The sequence below is a fragment of the Zootoca vivipara genome, chromosome 11 (assembly GCF_963506605.1).
Source record: "Zootoca vivipara chromosome 11, rZooViv1.1, whole genome shotgun sequence".
Lineage (NCBI taxonomy): Eukaryota > Metazoa > Chordata > Lepidosauria > Squamata > Lacertidae > Zootoca > Zootoca vivipara.
Genome location: NC_083286.1, coordinates 16940677 through 16953345, shown reverse-complemented (window position 1 = coordinate 16953345; position 12669 = coordinate 16940677).

Genomic DNA, 12669 nt, shown 5'->3' with positions numbered 1-12669 from the left:
ACTTAGCTGAAGCAGTTTGTGTGTGTGTGTGTGTGTGTGTGTGTGTGTGTGTGTGTGTGTGATGTAATATTGGTGATATCTGGCCACAAATCAGCACCAACTCACCTGGAATCACCACCAATGCTCCACCAACAATGGTGGCTCTTCCTGTTTCACCTTAAGCAGCAAAAAGGGATTCCCTGCTCCAGGCCCATTCTGCTCTCTCATCATCATTGTTGATAGTGAGATATTGCAATCCGCCCAGATAATTTTGTTATTGGACAGCAACATATAAATCCTGTTAATAAATGAACAAATGGTTTAGGCTGCCATCATTCAAGAAAGATAGCAGTCAACTTGGGAAGGGTCTACAGACCAGAGCTATGATGAGGATAAAGAGTGCTAGAGGAACTGGGCTTACTCCACCTAGAAGTCAATGAAGCATGGATGGCTTTCAAATATTGAAAAAAGTCAGAGATCAGAGGGACACAGCTTAGTCCAGTGTTTCTCAACCTTTTTTGGGCCACGGCACACTTGTTCCGTGAAAAAAATCACGAGGCACACCACCATTTAAAAAGTTAAAAAATTTAACTCTGTGCCGCCCTATATTGACTATATAATTATGACTGTAAGAAACACTTGCCAATTGCTGTGTTGGTTGCAATCTCCTGTAATAAGGCTTCACAAGCCGCTGATTTCTCTGCCAGCACAATCCTTTGCTCAGCAAGTTTCAGGTTGAGCTCATCCAGCCAGCTTCTTTAAGTTTGTCTAAAACCACCCTCCCGTGGTGGTGGCTGTTGAGAGCTGCGCTCGCCCCGCGTCGTGACCCGGCCGGCTTCCTTTCCGGCGGGTCAGCGGTGTGTATTGGCGGCCGCCAGGCACGTCGTCGCACGTCGCGGCACACCAGCCAGCATCTCGCAGGGATTCGAACTGCTGACCTTCTGATCGGCAAGCCCTAGACTCTGTGGTTTAACCCACAGCGCCACCCGCGTCCCTAAAGTGAAAGTAGTAAGAAAAGTAGCCAGCATCTCGCGGCACACTAGTGTGCCACGGAACAGCGGTTGAGAAACGCTGGCTTAGTCTACGCAACAAAAGAAAGCACTACAATCAATACTTTTACAGGGAAGCATGCTTATTTAGGATAGAATGATGAATAACATTTCCTAACTTAGTTCCTCAGGGCAAACACTGCCTAAAATTTTGGAACCTCTTTTTCTTGATTATTTTCAAGGGAAGATTAGATCAATATTCACAGAATGCAGGAAATGAACAAATTAATGTGGATTTGGAGCTGGAGGTGGCATAGGTGATGCAGTGGCTCTCTTCAGATTCCTGTTGTGGATAGCCTAGGTCAGGGGTCCCCAAGCTTTGGGCTGGTGCCCGCAGTGCCGATCGCGCGGTGGGCCGGAGGGCGGGGGAGCGTGCAGGCCATGCACATGCGCACACGCTATTTCCGGCGCACTTCCGGGTTGGAAAAGCAACGGAAATAGCTTGTGCGCATGCGCACGGGCCTCCTCCGACCCGGAAGTGCGCGGAAAATGATGCTTGCGCATAAGCTATTTCTGGCAGTTTTCCGACCTGGAAGTGGGCAGCTACGCCACACTGGTAAGAGCGGGCGGCGGCAGCAGGCGATGGGGGTCATCGTGGGCCGCATAAATGAGCCTCGCGGGCCACACCCGGCCCCCGGGCCATAATTTGGGGAACCCTGGCCTAGGTAGGTAAAGGTAAAGGACCCCTGGACGGTTAGGTCCAGTCAAAGGCAACTATGGGGTTGCGGCGCTCATCTCGCTTTCAGGCCAAGGGAGCCGATGTTTGTCCACAGACAGCTTTCCGGGTCATGTGGCCACCAGGGCTAAACTACTTCTGGAGCATGGGGACAGCAGGACGGAAACCAGAGCACATGGAAATGCCACTTACCTTCCAGCCACCACAATACCTTCTTATCTACTTGCACTGGTGTGCTTTTGAACTGCTAGGTTGGAAGGAGCTGGGACAGAGCAACAGGAGCTCACCCCATCGCGGGGATTCGAACCGCCGTCTGATCGACAAGCCCAAGAGGCTCAGTGGTTTAGACCACAGTGCCACCCATGTCCTAGGTGCCTAGGTAGACAATGCAGGCACAATAATACCAGAGAGAACGAGGTAAAAATGTTTTTCCACTCTAGAACGGACCTGCACAGGCAGCAGTGCTCAGGGGTGGTGACTTCTCTAACTGCGGATACTGGAAAGCTGTTTGCATGAAATGGCTCTCCAGTGCTATTCAGCAAAGCATCCCTTACTCCCTTCGCATATGGGCTGCGACAGCATGCATGGTTGAAATTTGATCAACTGCATGGGAAGCCAGTTCACACAGAGAGCCACGCAAAAGGTGCTCCATACATGCAGTTGCCAGGCTAACGGCCCACTGGTCACTGCTTCTGGGAACTGGGCCCTGTGCTGTTTATTTCGGGCAATGTGGCACTTCACCCAATTACACTGCTTTCTTATACATGCCTAATTAGAAGTACCATAGGATTCAGGTAAGTGGGCACAAGATTCCACCCTATGCGACATGCCCTCTAAATGCATGCCAGAGGGCCAATATGCACACCAGAGCATGCCAATATCTTGTGAGATATTCCTAGCTGTGCTTTCTGGCACTGTCCAGAAGAAGAGAGCTGAGGTAAAATTAATAACACCATGGATGTTCATGTAAAACCTGCAAAAACACCCAGCTACCAAGAAAGCCCCTTCCGCCGAAGGAGGGGGGGTTGTGGGTGCCACGAGGCCCTCACGTGCTGGGGGGTGGTTGCCATCCCCCCCAACCCATTGGCTAGCCCCCGGACGGGCGCTCCCTTGGCGCGTCCAATCCGGACGTTCCAATGGGGCATGGCTCGCTGATTTAAGCGAGCGCGGCCGGGAGTCTGCCTCTCTTTCCTGGACCCCTAACCTAGTTGATGTGCATCGCAGGGCTCACCCAACGGTGGTTAACCCTTCACAGACTGCCAGCAGAACGGGCTGGAGTCGGATATAGACGGTTAGATCCAATGCCTAAGCCAATACCTCTCTACATCCGTAATCAATAAAGTTGTGGCCTTTTACACCCATTACCCTTATGCAATGTGTCCTGTGTATTTATTCTGGGAGGGATCGGGGTATCACCACACAATAAAAGCCACCTGGTCTTTGGGCAAACTGCTTTTGCATCACCCAACAAATCTAGGGATACCGTTGGAATATAAACGTTGTGCTTCACTCAGACACTTATCTTTTCAGATCATAAAATTTAAAGCCTCCCGAGAGTGCTTTTATGAGGAGTCTAAGGTGTGATGAAGCTATCCAAACTCTGGGGCAAATAATACATTCACTTAAGAATTGATCTCTCTCTCTGTGACACACACACACACACACAGAGAGAGAGGGAGGAAGACATTCCAGCCCTTGTATACATTAGTAACAAAGCTGTCTGTGATGAGCTGTCCTCTCTGTAGCTAAACATTTCAATGCCTATCACAAATAACTTCTTAAGTGATTAACATGAGTTGGTGCATACTGTTTCTCCCTGGGACTGCCCTGGGTGCCGTGTGGGAAGCCTCACCAGAATACTATTTGTGGTCTTGGTTGCACACAAGAAACATTATGAAGAATAAATAGATCGGCAACCAGCCTTTTTGATTGGTTATTTCTGGTATTTATTTGGTTAATTCTGATATTAATTTGAGGATAGCGGAACATCCTGCCAGAGTCCTCAACCTTTAGCTAAGGTTGCAGCGATGAAAACTGAGATTATATGAAAGGACCCTATAGCTTAATGAACTGCTTTCTCTTCCGACTACATCCTTATGAGCGCAAGTTTTCACAAATAACTCTGTAAATAAATTAGATGCACCCCTAATGAGGATTACAAGTTGTGCTCATGCTGCCATTTTCATTCTAATTTAACACAGGAATTGCTCTTAAACAGAAAGATTGGGTGAAGGGACAAACACCAACTAAATAAATTTGAAAATTGGTCCTCATGGGACTTTAATCCATACACAGGGAGCATGATTCATAGACAACTGTTTGCTCGTGGGTTTGATGATGGGGAGAAACAATGGCAGGAAACTCCTGTGTGCAGCAGAGAGGATGTAAAGGCTCTCTGGGGTGCTAAATCCCCCCCGAAAATCACTTTTGGGGTACAGCAAATACCAAAAGGGGTATTAGAAGTAACTCCAGAACTGGTCCTATTAAATATCTTCCAAGACAACAAGGCATACTCACACTGCAAAGAACTCATAAGCCACTTACTCTCAGCAGCTAGGAACGTCATAACTAAACACTGGAGGGACCTGCCAGGAGTGAACGCAGACCACTGGGACCAAACTGTATGGCAAACAGCCCTACTAGAAAAGCTAACCTACAGATTGAAACTAGCACAGGGTCAAACAGAAGTTACGAATACTTTATTACGGTCGAAGATCAGCTCTTATAAATATTCCTTTGGAAGAACAATTCCAAAGAACATATCAAACAGAAGAGGATGCCTTCATCCCGGTGTGGCTTTCCTTTATTACCTATACATCCCAACGAGACAACAACCTCCCTGTGCCCGACAGCATATGAACTGATCTGGCTAATTTGACGCAAACTACTCCCCTCCGCTCGCCAATACACGAGAACAAAACTCGATGCAATTCACTGAATGCAACTAACCAAGCTCTGGGCTCTCCAACCTCTCGTACCACCAATAAAAACAAACAAACAAATATAAGCTTCACACATACACCATGCAAAAGAATGAAAGATGATTATTCACTCTTTTTCCCTCCTCTCTCTCTCAACTACTTTCTCTCGCAACCTCACATTGCCTATGACAGCAACATCTCACACTGAACGTAACTGACCTGTAGAAAGGAGATGTTATATGCACGCTTGTTATCTATGAAAATCTCTCAATAAAAACCAATTAAGTAACAACAACAAAGCCTGGGTACCTTACATTCTTGACTTTGAAACCTTGCCTAGGAAATGATTCAAACTACAGTATGCAGACGTTTAAGTGGGTTAGGACTATGTTAACTCATCTTTGCTCATGTGAACCTACCGAAGCCTTAGAGATTGTCATCATTTGGGCCCATCCTTAGCTGAGATCTGACCGACAATGTCAGGGACATTTTTGCTAGTGGCACCACAGCTATGTCCCGAGAAGCTCCCTCATCATTTTCAAGCAGATGCAAAAAACATTTTATTATTATTCTAAGAAGCATGTTAGGATAAATATCTGCTGTTTTATATATACATTTATGTGCGCCGTTGCATTTATGTTTACTACATTTTATTTTCCTGAAAGCTGGTTTGAAAATTGCTTGTAAAGCAGGATATAAATGCATTAAGCCCATAAATAAATTCAGGAGAGTCAGTTGCGGTCAGAAGGCTTTCCCTTGCAGATTTCATACCACAGCTTTGTCCCTAATTTGCAAGGTTATTATTTTTTTAAAAAAAGCTGGCTAAATAAAATGCTTATAGAAAGCTTTCCTTGCTTTGAAAAGGAAAGAAAACAGACCACCCCTCAACAATAAGAAAGACTACAAATAAAACCTCTTCATTCTAAATTCCTGACTGGGCAATAAATTCCTTGTAGGCTGACCAAAACAGAAACCATCCTACATATGACCCAAACAGGCACCTTGCTCCTGTACATAATACAACCCCATCCCCCATGTGTTTCAGTGGTGTTACATAGCAGGGAGTTCAAATAGAAGGACCATTAGGCTGCGTTGCGAGCAAAACGGATCAAAATAGTTCTCGTATCTCTGCAACCTCCTTAAATGTTGTTCCTTAGAAGAAAAACCCGAACAGTAATGAGATTAGCATTCCCTGAAGCTTGCCAGACACTACTGTTAACTCCACTGATAGTAGTGTGTCTGCTCTCCCTGGCTCCTCCAGCAAATGCCACTATCAATACTGTTATTTCCCATTCCTAGCTGAAAATGTGATTCTTGGAGCAAGTCCTCAACCAGGAAGCATTTAAAGCTCGGGCTGAAACGAAACAAACATCAAAACGCTCTCGGTGAGACTGGATTGAAGGTCAGGTGCTCAGATCCGATAGAGAGGACCAGATTTCCATATTGAAATATAAATACCAGTTGCGCCAGAAGGAACTGAATTCTAGCTTCTTCTTTTGATCTTATCTGCGCTTGAATTTTGGCTCTAAATCATCTGGGAGAAATGCTATCTACATCACTCAGTGCAAGACAAACCCTGACCTCAGTGGACTCCGGGTATCAGAAGTCATAATGCAATTAGAACGAGCATATATTCCACCATACATTTCAAACCCATACCATCTAAGGAGCAGTGCCCTGACTTTATACAGCTAATTTCCCATTTGGTTGGTCTTCACTTTTAGTACACCTGTAGTGGCAAAGTATAATAAGTTTGGGGTAATTACAGCAAAGAAAAGGGTCTTAGTACGCTGGGAAATGATAGGAAGTCCAATTTCATTTTTAAATTTACTCTATGTTATTAATCAGGCAAGACACTTAATTTATGTTAGGAATTAGATAAGAATACAAGAGATACTATAAATATAATTTACGTTTAAGTTTGGTAAATATGTGGAATATTATTTGTATATGGATTTTGTTTATACTTTTGCTTTTTTTGTATACTCAAGAAGATGTATATTATATATGCCATATATATTATATGAGTTCTTCAATAAAGCAAAAAGAAAAAAGAAAAGATTAGAAGCACAATAAAACGTCAAACATTAAAAAAATCCCTAAAAAAGAAAAGAAAGAGTCTTACTAATGTTCCTACAGAACCACCAAGAGGCAAGAAAAAAAGAGTAATTAGTGGTGCGGCCCGGTGAATAAAATGGTTGAACTGGGGTTGGTTGAACATGAATGCATTACACAACATTGAACAAGCCTATCCTCCAGTCAGACTTTTTATTTCAGCAATTCATCTGTAAACTGGGAATACAACAGAACTACTTGGCAAGAATTCTGAGAGACAATCACAAAGGCTGGTTTATTTCATTTAAGGTTTCTGTCCTGCCCTAATAGAGAATCAAGGCAGCTAACAAATCAATAATAAAAAGGAGTAAAATAAAATTACCCCCCAAATTTAACACTAAAAAGTAATGCAGCGGTACCTCTGGTTATGAACGCAATACGTTCCGGAGGTCCAATCTTAACCTGAAACTGTTCTTAACCTGAGGTGCCACTTTAGCTAATGGGGCCTCCTGCTGCCGCCACACGACTTCTGTTCTCATCCTGAGGCAAAGTTCTTAACCCGAGGTACTACTTCCGGGTTAGTGGAGTCTGTAACCCGAAGTGTTGGTAACCCAAGGTGTTTGTAACCCGAGGTACCACTGTAACAGGAATTGTTAAAAGGTACTCCATAGGAAGGAGAGTCACGGCAGTGTAGCAGTTATGGGGTTGAATGAGACCACCGCATAGGGTTGTTGTCAAGATAAAAATGAGGGCACTATTTCAAGCTTCCAGGAGGAAAGCTAGAATATACCGTATTTTTCTGTATAAGATTAGGTTCCCCCCCCTAAAAAATAATGTCCAAAATTTGGGAGCATCTTATACACGGATAGAGCTCCCCCCCATTTTCTTAAATCTGAGTCCCCCCAAATAGGGGGCGTCTTATACATGGGGGCACCTCATAGATGGAAAAATACAGTAAATTAATATAGGGGATAAATTTATATATAGGGGATAAATCAATAAATATATAAAATGATAAATAATAGTGGTACATTTAACTTAAAAAAGAAAAAGTCTCCACCCAGGATTGCCAATTAAAACATTATTTTCAAAAAAGCAAAAAAACCAAAAACTTCAACTTTTGGAAAGCAGAAATAATCATACTCTAGCCCAGGCATCCCCAAACTGCGGCCCTCCAGATGTTTTGGCCTACAACTCCCATGATCCCTAGCTAACAGGACCAGTGGTCAGAGATGATGGGAATTGTAGTCCAAAACATCTGGAGGGCCGAAGTTTGGGGATGTCTGCTATAGCCTATATTGCTGCCTCTTAGAAAAATGTCATAATAATAGGTCCTTATAATATAACTGCAGTATTTTGAAGTGAAACAGGAAGAAGGTTTTACAGACAGGTTATTGCTGCATTATTTCACTGTTTGACTCAAGGGCTACAGCTACGCAATGCTCTTTTACTTTTCCTCATGAGCAAATTTTGCTGGAAGACCATCATTCTCAGTTGTGTCTCAATCATTACTTGCCCCATTGCCTCATAACAGCACAGTCCTTTTTTTCTTTTCTTTTTTCTGAAACCGAGCTATAGCCCAGATAAACGACTGTATAAAGTTTTAAATAAACATACATTTATGCTATGTTGTTTCGTCAGAATGATTTATAGTCATTTTCGTCTTCCAGTTCTGAGCTCTGGACATAAAAGACATTGGGCTCTCTGCTGTTTATCCAAGCTAAATCCTCTGTTTGTTCTACATAAGCATTTTTGATTCTATAATATATTGCAGGCTTTAGTTTCAGGTTTATTCCCTCCGGGAATGGTGGAATTAGATACATTAACTGACAAAGATAAGGTACGAACATTGTAGCTTATGAGCCATTAAATAGATAGGATAACCAAAGAAGAAGAAGGAGGAGGAGGAGGAGAAAGAAATTAAAAGAAGTCAGCTTTTTAAAATGAATGAATGAATGAATGAATAAGGATTATTAAATCCGTCCCAGTCTCCCCTCCCAATACCCTTCACAAATTTTTGAAAAGGGGGAGAATTTTAATTCACAAATGCTTCAGATATTCCCCAGGAAACTTGGGCAAGCCATTTTATTGAAAATGTAAGTGGAACTGTTGTATAGTGAAACACTGTTAAGTTGATGAAAACAGGAAGGGCTATAGGTTTTGCTACCAAAAAGGAATCTTCAGATAGAGGTGGAGAAAGTCTGCCCAAAACATAGAACGACCGCCATAGCCAACAATACCCAGTTAGATGGACCAATGGTAAGTCAGGTTTCCTGTGTGCCTAAAACACCACAATTTGAAAGGATAATGGCCAACAATACTCCACCTCCAGCAGCTACTTTTAGCAGAGAGCTAAACATAATAATGAAGGCCCTGGTACCTCAGAGCCTCTCAGCGAAAACGAACCAAACACATTCAGCATCCTACAAATAAACAAGTCATCCTTTGGTTGTTTGGAGGCATCAAATATATATATATATATATATATATATATATATATATATATATATATATATATACACACACACACACACACACACACACACACACACACACACACACACACAGTGGTACCTCTACTTACGAATAACTCTACTTACAAATGTTTCTACTTACGAATGGAGCTCCGTCCGCCATCTTGGATGCAGTTTAGATAGGATTTTTTCTACTTACGAATTTTTAGATAGGGTTGCTTCGACTTTCGAATTTTTTCTCCCAATGCATTCCTATGGGATTCGACTTACAATTTTTTTCAACTTACAAATGTGTGTTCGGAACGCATTAAATTTTTAAGTAGAGGTACCACTGTATATTATTTCACAAAAATCAGTTACATACTAGGAAAAGTTCAGGTTTCTGTGACCAGCATTCTTTGCTTGCATTCTTTGCAGCAGAACTGTAGGGGATCCCCCTGCCATGCTTCTTTCTCTGTGGTCCAGCGGATCTTTTCTGTGTTTATGCTAACTTCCAGGCCCATTTAAGATAATTCTGCCTGCAAGAGGCTGCAAATTATCTTGTTAAACTATCTTGGGTGGGGAAAGAGGAAGGCAAAGAGACACAAGTCAGCCTTCATACAATGGTGAGTAAACTATTATAAAGTACTGTTTGATTCCCACCCAACTCCTCTTCATCTTCTGTAATTTCTTTTCTTCCAGCAGGAATCATGGATTGCGGGGGTGGGGGAGGCAGGGGTCCTTGCGCCGGCTGCCACAAACAGAACCAAGTAGCTCAGGCATGGCTAAACTACAACTCACATCATCCCCAGCTAACAGGACCAATGGTCAGGGATGATGGGAATTGCAGTCCCAAAACAGCTGGAGGGCCAAGTTTGGCCATGCCTGAAGTAGCTGGTTAAAGGCACCTATCCAGATGTGGCAACAAAGGAAGTGACACAACAGCAACACCCCACCAATTCAGAGAAGTTGTTACTGGTTGATGTTTTATTGCGTTTTAAATATTTTGTTGGGAACCGCCGAGAGTGGCTGGGGCAACCCAGTCAGATCGGTAGCATATAAATAAAATAATAATAACAGCAGCTTCCTCTCTCTCACACACAGCACACAATATACAAGTTATATGCATGTCCATAGCCATAAACTATGTACAATCAGGATTCAATTTTGGACAAAGGTACATTTTTTTTTTAAAAAAAAGTGTTTATAGCCTCCCTTTCTTCCAGAAATATTTGTATCATGAGAATTCAGACCACTGTCCACTTAGGTGAAAAAACATGTTAATATCCTCCCCCTTTATAGCCCCGAGGGACTCACAAAGGGGCTTACAAAAAATAATAATCACACTATGAAAGTGATAATCCATTTTGCGACACAGAATTTCACAAACACAAAAATGGCCAGGCAACCGTTAGAATTTTCTCAAATGTAAAAGATAAAACAAAAATGCTAGGAAAATATAAAATATAAGAGTTTTTGTTATTCTAGGAGTACTGACGATCTTACACGCAGTCTAGTAGAAATAACTCCGAAAAGCCACTCAAATGTCCATTCTCATAGCTTTCTTCCAAAATCAAGCCATTTTTCTCATTAGGCTGAAGCTGAACAAGTCCATCTTACACATTTCAAGACAGAACTGTCTCCTTGATTTCAACAGGGCTCATTCTCTAGGCCAGTGTTTCCCAACCTTGTGCCTCCAGCTGTTTTCGGACTACAATTCCCATCATTCCTGACCACTGGTCTTGCTAGCTAGGGATGATGGGAGTTGTAGTCCCAAAACATCTGGAGGCACAAGGTTGGGAAACACTGCTCTAGGCAAGTGGGCATAGGATTGCAGGCCTTCTACTTAAAAATAGTATATAAGGAAATTTGTGGTCCTCCAGATGTTGCAGCACTGCAATTCCTATCATCTCTGACGACTGTCATGCTGGCTGCAGCTGATGGGAGATAGGAATCCAGCAACATCTTTGAGAGCCACAGGTTCCCCATCCCCAAGTTAAGACAGTTTCCCCCAATTTGTTATGACTGAATTACCATAACAGTATTACTTCCAAAGGACGTGTGAACCATCTCTTGTATCAGTTAGGAAAAGTAGAAGTGTGCTTTGAATAACAATTACCTACCATGTTTCAAAAGCACAAAAGAGCAAACTGAAGACACAAAGGAGTTCAAAATTGCGGCGCTTTAAAAAATGCCGTCTTATTGTTGCTCATCCATATTTTAAACTTATTTTAGAGCAGTCTTGAATGGCATTATAAACTTACAAAGAAAACTAAGCTTGAGAGATTTTTCTGCACTTTGATTATTCATTAAGATCTTTTTTTAAAAAAAAATCACCAGAGTCAAAGCAATCCCTATATAGAAAATAAATAAAAGTACTTCTGGGCTCAAACGCTTTAAACACTTGTACGTCATCACCTTGGTGGGGCATGGGTTCAAAACATTGCGTACTATTAGAAATATGGACATTAATATAGGTATTTCAAATGAAAAAGAAAATATTTATATATAAATTAGCGGGTACAACTTTTCTAAACGTGTTATTTATGGGTGCTTTTTTAGTCCTTCATCATGATGAATGACAGATTTCTTCCAAAAAAGACGAATAGCAAACATCACTATATTATTAGCTGGAATTCAATTACTCTATCTTAAAGCCTCTGTAGAGTCACTATACATTTATATATCATAAAGACAGTAAATTATTTTTCTATACATTAGGCTTTCAGAGCAGATTTCTTTTTTTGTTCTGGATGCCAAACTCCTGACCGCCTCTCCACCACAGAGAGTTCGTATCTGGAGAGCCAACATCTGTAAAAACATTTCTAATGAAAACACTAATACAACCCGCCAGAGAAGCAAATGGAATGAGATCTAAGTTTATGGCTGCCGTCATTCTCCAGTATTCTCTCTTTAACAATAGCAAGTTTTGGGGACTTCTCATTCAAGAGCAGAGACAGGTCATGATCACAGAGGAATAGCGGTAGCTAAATAAAATAAAGGACAGTGCGATCATGCATACAAACAGGTCACAGTAAGTTTAACCTCATTAGATGAGGATCTGATCCCAGATCATCATACAACAGCTTATGGTTCTTTGATGCCAGCAGAGCAAGAATAAAGTTGAGACAAGTATTCTGAAAATAGCACACCTGAGTACAATGCCAACATTGCTTGGAACACTGTTAGAGATGGAAGATACTATTATGACCATTAATAGTATCTTTAATAATCATTAAAGAAAATCAGGGTTTAATTAAGTTTTGGTACACAATTTCAAGTAGTACTGATGGTTTATTTGGTGCCATGATTGTCTCAAAGGGAAATCTCTCTAACCAACCACAGGTCTGGAAACAAACCTTAATGCCACCGACTTTTAGACGTGAAAACTATTGTAGTACTATTAAAGCTCTCGTTTGTTCGTTCTTGGTTCCCACAGTACCAAAAGCAGGCTTTTTTTAAGAAAATCTCCCCATCTTTCTACATCTCTCTACCAATCTTTGCTTTCCTGGCGTTAGGGAGAGATGAATGCCTAA